Genomic DNA, 10,291 nt, shown 5'->3' on the forward strand with positions numbered 1-10,291 from the left:
GGTAGCTCGGTAATTCGATTTTATAAGCTGTTGGATAGGTCCATGGTTGTTAAAATTGTACGAGCGTTTTTCAATGAAACTCAACAGGTGAGAAATTTAGAAAGTTGTATATGATGACTTCAGTTGCAGTTCTGCTCTGTGTGTACCGTCCGATGATGACAGAGACTTCTGGATCATACCAAGACCAACGACCTTAAAGATATGGACTGATGTCGACTACCCGAATAACAAAACAGGAAATGGAATGACCTTTTGAAAGGTAGGAAACTATGTTTCATAATATGAGAAATATCACCAATGGGCTGTCTCTTTGCATCTGTGTTCAGTTTATCACAAGGTTTTGCAATGTCATAAAATGTTGACATTACTAAACGGGACTGCAGTAAAAGGAATGTAAACAAATTAAAAAGGACACAACAGGCAGCTTGAATCAGTAAAGAACTTTACAGAACTTTTTATTGCCATCCCTCAAAATGGCCCTGCCGCCATTTTGGGAAAAGCTCTTTTAACAGAAATTCATCATCAAAAGCTTTGTGGGTTGTATATCTTATGAATACGCACATGATGAGGTAAAATGACATTCCATAATTTTTCATTTTATGAAATCAAACAGTAATGTTCCACCTCATCAGCTAAATGGCCATTGTGCTGCTACTTTTTAGGCTTCCTACCTCGGATATCTGGTGGCCTGAATAAGACAGACTGTTCAGTGAGCCGTCTCAGCTCCTCTCGGCTCATCGGTGCGGCACTGATGTGAGTCATTCTTCACAGAGGATAAAGAACATATTACCGTGAGTACCATTATTTTGTTATCATTATGATAGAATGGCTCAAAACTAAGCTATGCTGCAGAATTGTGCACAATTTGCCAAAGTGCTGCTTTATTGTGAATTGAGTTCACTTCTAGCATACAGTAAATGCTCCTAAATATCTCTTCACACATATTTACACTCCCAATGTGTTTTTTTATGCTTTAGAAGTTGCTGTGTCTATTTGTTTTTGACAATTAACACACACATTAAATGCTGCTTTTGGATAAACAGTACAAATGTAGCGGTTTTACAGTAAATCTTGCTAGGCTGAGGTGCCAGCTGGCTAGTAAACAGAAACTGTAAAGAGATTTGCACAACCAACAAAATATCTGTTATTATAATAAAAGGATGCTGGCTTCTCCGAAATGTTTGGCCGTTCGACTGATTAATATTTTCCATACAAATTCAATAACTAACGTCCCAGCTGCCGGCTTCTCGAGGGAATCCCCGGCCCCCGGTGGCCCGTCGACAGGCTGCACGGTCTGTGGGGAACCTGACACAACGTCAACTCCGCCGCGAAGCCGAGGTGTCAGTCTGCGCTCGCGTCGGGAGCCATGAAAAATGCCAAAGCCTCTCGTTCCTTCACACCTCACGGGCGGCTAAATAAGAGCAGGGCGGACATATTTGATGTGGTTGCGTGGGCTGAAGCAAGAGCAAAACATCAAATGAGGGGAGAAAAAAAAAAGAAAAATAATCCTGTTTATGCAAGGATGGAGCCCTGACTTGACTTAATGAGATGGATGGGAAGACAGTCATTTAAGATGAATCATTTGCTTTTGAAATGATTGCGGGGACACTTCATTAGGCTCACCTTTGCATCAGATCGGCAACGACAATTCTGCCTTCACAAAGACGATATACTCGCTGTTGATCGATACGATATAAGGGGAAATCACATATTCGTTAAAAGCGACATGAATCTGGGTCAGGGCACCAATAGAAAACTTCTGAGCCAACTTTTACTCGTTTTTATCTTTAATGCTCACAGTATTACGTTAGCAACCTTAGAAACGGCCTATATTACGATTTTTGTAAATTTTTTCCACAAATTTGTGTCTACACATGAGTTTATTAGTTTTAGTTTTTTTTCCCCCTTGTTTGCAAGATTACAAAAAAGATGGACGGTATAGAAAGTCAGACCGATACTTTTCCATCTAAATAACTCTGCACATACATCCAGTGGCCACGCCGCTCGAGTGGACATGCGTCACTATCTATCCAGTGTGTGTCACAAGATTTCACAAGCCCGCAGAGTTTCTCGCCACCTCCGGGGGATGAAACAATCAGCCTGACCAACAAGGCATGTAACCTACGGGGAGTGAGAAAGAGGGGGGGGGGGGGGGGTGCTGATTGATTGTGCAATCACACAAATGTGTGTACATGTAGAATGGTTACACTCATGCAGAGTGATGATGACTTGACTCATGTCACACACACAAAAAAAAAAATAGACTGACAATTTGTCATCCAGTGAGTAGTTTAGTTTTTGAATTTTTCATTTTCCCAGAGTTGTATAGTGTGTTTCTATATGTTGCAACACTTGTCCTCTAATGCCTTTATCCTCTGTCGTCTACGTGATGAAGTGACAGCGATTACTCTCCCATGAATATTAAGTTTGCAGCAAACACAGCGAGCAGACACCTCGGAGTAATTACCGCAGGAATGTACAGTGTGTAGCAAAATGTTCCCCAGTGGATACACACCCGCACACACACACACACACTCGGATGCGGTTATTAGATTACACTTACTTGATTATTGATTTACCATAACGTCTGATGGAGGCGATGTCTTTACTCTGTATTCTCCCGATGCTTTTGGCTTTTATCGGCGCTGCGCATTATGTCGGAACATTTACTTAGCCCCCGTCGTGCCCCGGGAGTACGCTAGGTTTTTACACGGCTTATAAGAGCTTGGCATTTGGGGTAATTTGTTTGCTTTCCTACTAATTAAATGAGGAATTTAAAAGCCCTCTCATGTATCTTGGGTCAATATGAAGCTGGAGATGGCAAACAGTTAGCTTAGCATTGTTATTACGCTGCTTGTAAAGGTGCAAAGGTTATATCAAATCATCTTTCTCTAAATTGAAAACATCACTTTTTTTATCACATCAATTGTGAGAAGAAGCAAGCACCGTCATTAATAGAATACGGTTTTACTTCCGCAGCTCCACTGTTAAACCTAATATTGGAAATTCACAGGAAAGCAAGCATGGGGGGGAAGAAGCGGAAGAAGCGGAAGAAAGTCCACACTCCTGGCTTTTCCATCCCGTCGCTGCCATCTTGCCAATTCTCCTTCTGTCCTAAAGAAGGACATTTAAGTCCCGTGGGGCAGAGGAATATTGACGTAGAGAGATGAGTTATTGATTGGCGGGGAGAGGACAAGCGAGACAGTTGACATGCAGCAGATCGCTCCACGTAGCAAACAGCATAAAAGCATCGGCCACTAATGACGGCATATTAGATATGATCTGCATCTATTGAGTTTTGCTCCGACACGTGTACGGCGACAGAGGAAGGTGCTCGTCCCCTCTACGGCGCAGTGATGCGTCTTTACATGATGCAACGCTGCTTTCTTCTCGGGCCTTGTACTGTATGTGTGTGTGTGTGTGTGTGTGTGTGTGTGTGTGTGTGTGTAGCGATAATACAAATGTGTCCCATCCTGATCGAATGGGATGATGACATTGATGCGAAATAGCTTTGGCCTTCCCTTGGCTGCAATATGGTTCGCACAGAGATACATCATCGTCTTGTCTCATGAAACACTTTGACATTGTGATGATTGAACGCATGCGACGGACACGCGTGCACGGCTTTGCGTTTGTATATGATGACATTTCGCCCACCCCAAAAAAACAAAAACTTCCAGCGCAATATTTGAGCACGCAAATATATTCCCACAGGCTATTATGCAAATGTGGAAGCTGCGCATTATGCGATGCGACTCGAGAGTGGAGTTCACCATTGCGTTGGAATTAGCATTGTTCACACATCCGCTCATCTTTAGGCCTCTTTCTGCACTCCCCCTCCCCACCCGCTCCCCGCGTCCTCTTCTTCCCGTTCTCGCTGCGGTGTTGCTATAGCAACAGAGAAATGTGGGAATACCGCCGTCCTTCAGAGTGCAGGCGATGGAGAGAAGTAAGAAGCAGTTGAGGATGCTTGTGAGGGGAGTGCTGTTATTAAAAAAAAAAAACAAAGCATAAACATTGACCCCCCCCCCCACACCTCAATATGAATAAGTAGTAGGTGATGATAGGTGGGTGTCACAATCTCCCAGATGAATAACAGGACTCTGTGTGCAGCGGCCATGTCTCCGGTATCACGCTGGGCCCTCCGCGCCATTTATCCGCCGATACATGTGTTCTGGACGTCTCCATTTGTAGTGAGGCTGCAGTTTCCATGACAACGTCCAGACTAAAATAGCAGCACATTCTCCTGCCCCTCTCTCTCTTTCTTCCTCGCTCTCTTGGCTCACGGTGCGCTGATAACGGTCCATCCCAGATTTTCGAAGCACCTTATATCAGGATGATCCGTCCCATGCACGCTTTCCATATTCATTCACCGTATAGAATCGAGCGCATATAACCCCCTTCCCCGTAACTCCGCCCACCCCCATCACCGCGACACGTCCCGTCGACATGCATTAAATCCGTCGTTGCCACGGCGACGCGCTTGAAAATGGGCGCTATCATTTCCAGCAAAGGCAGAAACACTAGAGCCCAGTAGGATGGGAGTGTGTGTGGATTTAATTTTCTTTCGAGTGACAGGCAGTGTCATAAGTGACCCTTCCGTGAACCGCTGGGTATCGAACGCCACCGTTTCATACTGTGTTTGTTTGTGTGTGTGTTTGTGGGCCACACATGGTGATGCTGTTCCTGTCTTCAAGACCAATTAGTAGGACATGTGATCATATAAGCACATGAGATTATCCTTATTGCGACAAAAAATACTTCAAGATTCCTACATGCAGTTTAGTCAGTCGACCAATCAAATGACAAATGTACCATGTGACAGGATTGTAGCATTGCCATTGTTTCCACGGTAACCGTGACTCACATGTCTGGGCTCGGGTTACTATTCAGTGTTTTGTACAATGTTTGTATTTTCCCCACTGGCTGAAAAGAAAATTTGCTTTAAGAGAAACGCTTAAAGATACAAGCAGGCTTTAATAATTACAGTTAGACATTTTGCCGTCAAACAAAACCCAATTACGTTTTGAGCATTTGATAGAAAAGAGATCATTGGGATTTGTTTGCTAAGTAATGTTTGCCTGGATTTTCTTTTGTGTCTTCCTCCATTCATGAAAACTAAAGACTCGCTCCGCTGTGTTTCTTTGTTTTCCATTCTTCGTCGGATGAAAGCGGGACAAACGGGATGTCGTCTGCTTTGAGAACAACTCCATTCGACTGACTGGGCCACGCTACATAATAGATCGTATCTTATCAAGTAAGATGTCAGATCGGCGTCTTCACACTCAATAATCCCGTTGTATCCCAGAAAGCTGCTTTGATACTAACACATACTTACATGTGCGCCAAGTCGGGGAAAACACTCCGGGCTGTGTAATTCCCAGGCCAAACCCACAGCAGATGACATAGCACATTATAATGAGTGTTTATGGCCTTGGGAGACTGTGTGTGTGTGTGTGTGTGTGTGTGTGTGTGTGTGTGTGTGTGTGTGTGTGTGTGTGTGTGTGTGTGTGTGTGTGTGTGTGTGTGTGTGTGTGTGTGTGTGTTAATCCATGTAGCCAGGTGGCAGCGTCCTCCCCGTGTTATGCTTACTATAAATTGAAGACTGCGGCGTTAAAGTGGCATCATCCAGCATGATCATCTCCTTAAAATCCCAAGCTGAGTCAAAAATGTCCGCCAGGCCGAGCTGTCATGTCACCGCGGGATGGGAAATTGGCCCAGACAGTGATTTGGAGTGTGCTTGGAGATGAAGTAGATTGGTGTGTGCACAGAGAGGAGGTCAAATCGGAGGGACTATAAAAGCTGGCTCCCCTTTTTTTTTTTTCCTGGAACATGCACTTAATGCCAATGAAGATTTGAGATGTGCCGCAATGCCTTCTCCAATGATTAAAAGGAGCAAATATGCGAGGTAGACGCGTGACTCTTGCGTTCGGACATCGCCGAGGAATATTTAGCGCCGAGATGTGGGATAAAAATGATCTGGTAAACCTCATAAAGGATATCAAAAATAGGATATGAAGCTTATGGCGTCTTATCTGGTATCGTGTTTCTGACGTGACGCTACGCCGGCGCTGATTACACAGTATTTTAGTGCCGCGTGAGCGTTATTATGTTTGCACATTGTATGTGACAAAGGATTACTGTGAGCCCAAACTCAAGCGCCATATCTCTCGCAGACACCACAGCTTTTTTGTGCGTAAACCTCTTTGCTAGCGCAATGGAAAAATAGAAGACTCGGGAGTAAAAAAATATATATTTGGGGTATTTGTTCTTTTACTGTTAACACTGCTCCGTTTGCGTGGTCCAAAGCCGACCCGGTCCAGTCAAAGTCGTGTGTCGTGACCGCCCCCCCCCCTTCTAAAAATGACTCGTTGTTACCCAAGCACGGTTATTTGTGTCACGATGACTTGTCACTGACTCAGTGCGCTCCTAAAGTGTCCAAGATGGCAGCGTTCTATTCCTGAGCGCCGTCTCAGGGTGGCTTTGACTCCCCGTGGAGTCTACGGGCGGAATTAGCCAGACAAAAAAAACACGTCGCCTTATTTGTTCCATCTGACCCGTTTTGGGTGACGTTTCAAGTGGGCATCGATCGAGTCATGTGGATCCTCACGGGGGGGTGCAAGTGTTTGCGCAACCCTTCGGGCAACTCACCGAGGTACACGACTCACTCGTTCTGCAATTCAACCCGTAATTCACTTTACGAGAGAAAGGTCTCCAACATAGAAAGAGGACGCATTGTTTCTACATACGTAACGCTGCTAAATAGTCTGGAGAAGACGCCGAAGGCCCCTCAGTGACCTCGGCAAGTTAATGAACACGACTTGCCGCTGCCTTGGCCTTGTAATGAGCCACAAGACGGGAGGAAAGGCTGCCCCCGGGGCGCCACGCAGAGTCCACTTGGCAGCATGCATGTTGCTTCAGTGTGCCCGCGAGGTCCGCACGCTAACTCGTTACGAGATGATTTCTCCTTCTTTCCTCCCTGACCCACTCAGCCCCCCCCCCCCCCGTCCATCCTGTCATCGCCCTCCTCTCACCCGCCCTTAATAATACGCAATTACCGGCAAAAAATAACAACTCTCCTTAGCACCTGTCAAAGCCGACTTGTCTCCGGGCTTCCCGTCAACGTCTGCGTCGTCTTGAAATTTGACAAAGTGTAAGGGAGAGATGTAAAAAAAAAAAAAAAAGAAGCCTTCTCAGCATCACGGAAACATCAAATCTTATCAAAGTGGTTTAGCGCACGTAAGAAAAAGTGACAACGTGTGACAGGGTGCTATATAGACCGGCAAAGGCTGATGTGGCAGGAGATCACAAGACACATCTTCCCGCCTCTTGAACAATACGCTACTGTGCATTTATTTGTGGAATAAATAAGAAAGTGAATAATGTGCATTAATGCAAATGTAGCCCTGCTGGCTCTCTCAAGTCTATTTACATTTTCTATAAAAAGACAGAGACAAACTAGGGTGTGCTCCATTTGGAACAAGACAATAGGAGCAATTTATTAGCAAGTAGAGAAGTCGCAACATATTTCAGAGGTGGGAATTAGTTTTCAAGTTAAACAAATGAGGGACGGCACTAAAAGGGAATGTTCCTTAAGAAGTCAAAATTGTCCAAGATTTTGGCCACTGATGAGCGAGACCTTGGGGAGAGAGTTTTACCATCAGGTAAGACTCGTCCTTAATAGAATTTATCATAAGTCCGCCTCGGGCTCTGAACTTTTTAGCTCAATTTGTGTTTAATTTGCCACATCATTTACTGTGAGTCATGGGCCTGTCAGCTTGTGAAAACGTTCTTTTCTAAGCTTGCTTTTATCCGTTCTGAATGATATAATCAGCTATGTGGAGAGGAGGCCTCCCCTCGCCATCTCCTCTGCTTCCTTCTGATTTGAAAATGAACTGACATTTATTTCAAAAAGTACTTTCTGCAGTTTTGCATATACGGTGCTAGCTTGACTTACAAGTGGCTCAACTTGGGAGTTGCTTTTTTTTTTTGCTTTGTGTTGGGTTAAAAATGTGTCAACATACCAATGTACTTCTATACTCGAAATGATCAGCACCTCCAGCAAACGTGTTAGTTTTCTTTCAGACAATGTGTCCCTTTTTTTTTTCCCAGCCGCGGTGACTCCAGTGCTGCAATTTCTCGCACATGCTCCGAGATGCTAATTAACGATAGGATTGTATTAGATTCACAATTACAATGAAAAGCTTTTAATTAAACGGAGTCCCATGTGCTGCCTATTAAAGAACCTGACCATCTTCCTGCGTTGAATATTTAACACCCTCTGCTGGAAGCATAATACCTGAGATGTTAGTTACAGGAAGCACAAGGTTAAACGAACAACAATTTGAAAAAGCTCCGCCCCGAAGAAAAAAAAAAAAAAAGTTAATTAAAATATTTCAAAGCGTTTAAGTGTTTAATCAAGATTTATTTTCTGTCACTTTGCAGAGCGGGAACAAGTGCAGAGTAGGAACGGTCCCTCCCTTAACTGCCTTACCAAACTGTCTGGGAAGAAAAAGTAGTGGGTCCGAGACGCCGCCAAAGTGCACACCCACACATACATGTGTGACATACTGCCATTTTAAAAGAGTTTTCTTTCTTACTTGCACCACTTCGGCATAATGGGTGACGTGAATAGGACAACTTATTGAACCGATAATTAAATAGTTCTGAAATGGGTGGATTCCAGGCCAGGTTGAACGCTCTCATTCACACGTGCAAAAATGAGCATCTGTTATCTTCTAAAAATAGCCGGGACGCTCGAAACAAAGAATCGCAGCCGTTTGTAACTCTCCAACCCACACAATAGCTTCCCCTCTTACGCTGCGAATCATGTCGTGTAATGTGATTACTAGCGGAACCGCGTATGTTAATGCGCTTGTGTGCGGAGGAGCCACAACTTGACCCTCCCACGCTGGGCCACCAAAGACGCTGTGGATACCCTGAAGAAAAAAAAAAGCTGGTCATGCACAGCAGTCTGAATCACAACCGGAAAGGGAAAGTTGGTCATATATGTTCAATAGACGTTTTTCTTCTGATGTCAAATAGAAATTTCGGGACATTTTTGCGCAAAAGTAGTCCTTTTAAGTGATTTAAGTCATATTTCCTTAAGGCCCCGTTTAAAAATAAACAAAGCTTAAGTTTTTGTTCTTTTAAATATGTACAATACAAATTGCACTTGATGTTTAATAAACCAACCTAAACAGGCTTTGTTTAGTTGGGATTCAAGGTCAAGTCCCCCCAAAAGCACGTTAGCACTCCAGCGTAATTACGAGAGAAGACGTTCAGTGAGGTCAAGCGGATTGCATTAGTGTGTGAAAATCAATTTGCATTGTTGACACTTTATTAATACGCTAGGCATTCTCTTGACGAACGCCATCTTGAAGAATTTCAAGTAGCACTCAAAAATGTATATTACATTCATTTTTTCATAACATTATTTCGCGGCTCTATATTTAACTCCCGTTCAAGATGATTGGGCTAAATAGACTCTAAATATGAATTCACTTAATGTCCTCCTGAGCGCCATCTTGAATTCCGAGTGTCCCCTCACCTCCTCCTTCCGTTGCGTTCGGATGACTGGACTCGCCCGTCGGCCGAGCCGGACGTACACAGTGGCCCGTTCCCTCCTTACGCTGCCTGACAGCTCTCGGACTCGAAGCGGGGGTCTGACGGGTGATGACTTGCGTCCGCAGCCTGGCGTCATGCTCTTGTCTCCTTGCGTGTTTAATTACAGTACGCCATGTGGCACTAATGGGCCCCGATGCAATTTGAGTAATTACGTTAGACTTGAGCGACAGCGATTAAATACAGCGGACCCTTGCAAAACAATCCATTATAGTGGACTCGGGCCTTTGATTTGTTCGGACTGACTTTTAATAGATTTCACATAAGAAATAATAGGGACGGAATTAATCAGGCGGCACGGCGCTTCGGTGAAATGCACATCGGCGTCACGACCCAAAAATACAGCTCCCAGGGAGGATAAGAAGTGGTTGAAATATATGACCCCATTTGGAAATCTCTCTATGACCTTTACCGGATCGATACCCGGGTGCCGCCGCAGTTCTTGCAATGGCAGGAGGCCTCCTTACAGTGGCGCCGTTGCTCACGGCAGTATTTTCTCGACTGTGAACGAGACGAGAGCTTCATGCTCCAGTGAAGCGTGGTAAGGTTGTTGCACTCAAAGTTAGAAGACTGAAATAGGACCTCACCTAAAGTCTTGACAAAATGATTTGGGATGACCTAATTATAGCTTCTTTCCAAAACAAATGGAATTAAGGACAACCAAATC

The sequence above is a fragment of the Syngnathus leptorhynchus genome, chromosome 22 (genome assembly GCF_054491065.1).
Source record: "Syngnathus leptorhynchus isolate UIUO chromosome 22, UIUO_Slep, whole genome shotgun sequence".
NCBI lineage: Eukaryota > Metazoa > Chordata > Actinopteri > Syngnathiformes > Syngnathidae > Syngnathus > Syngnathus leptorhynchus.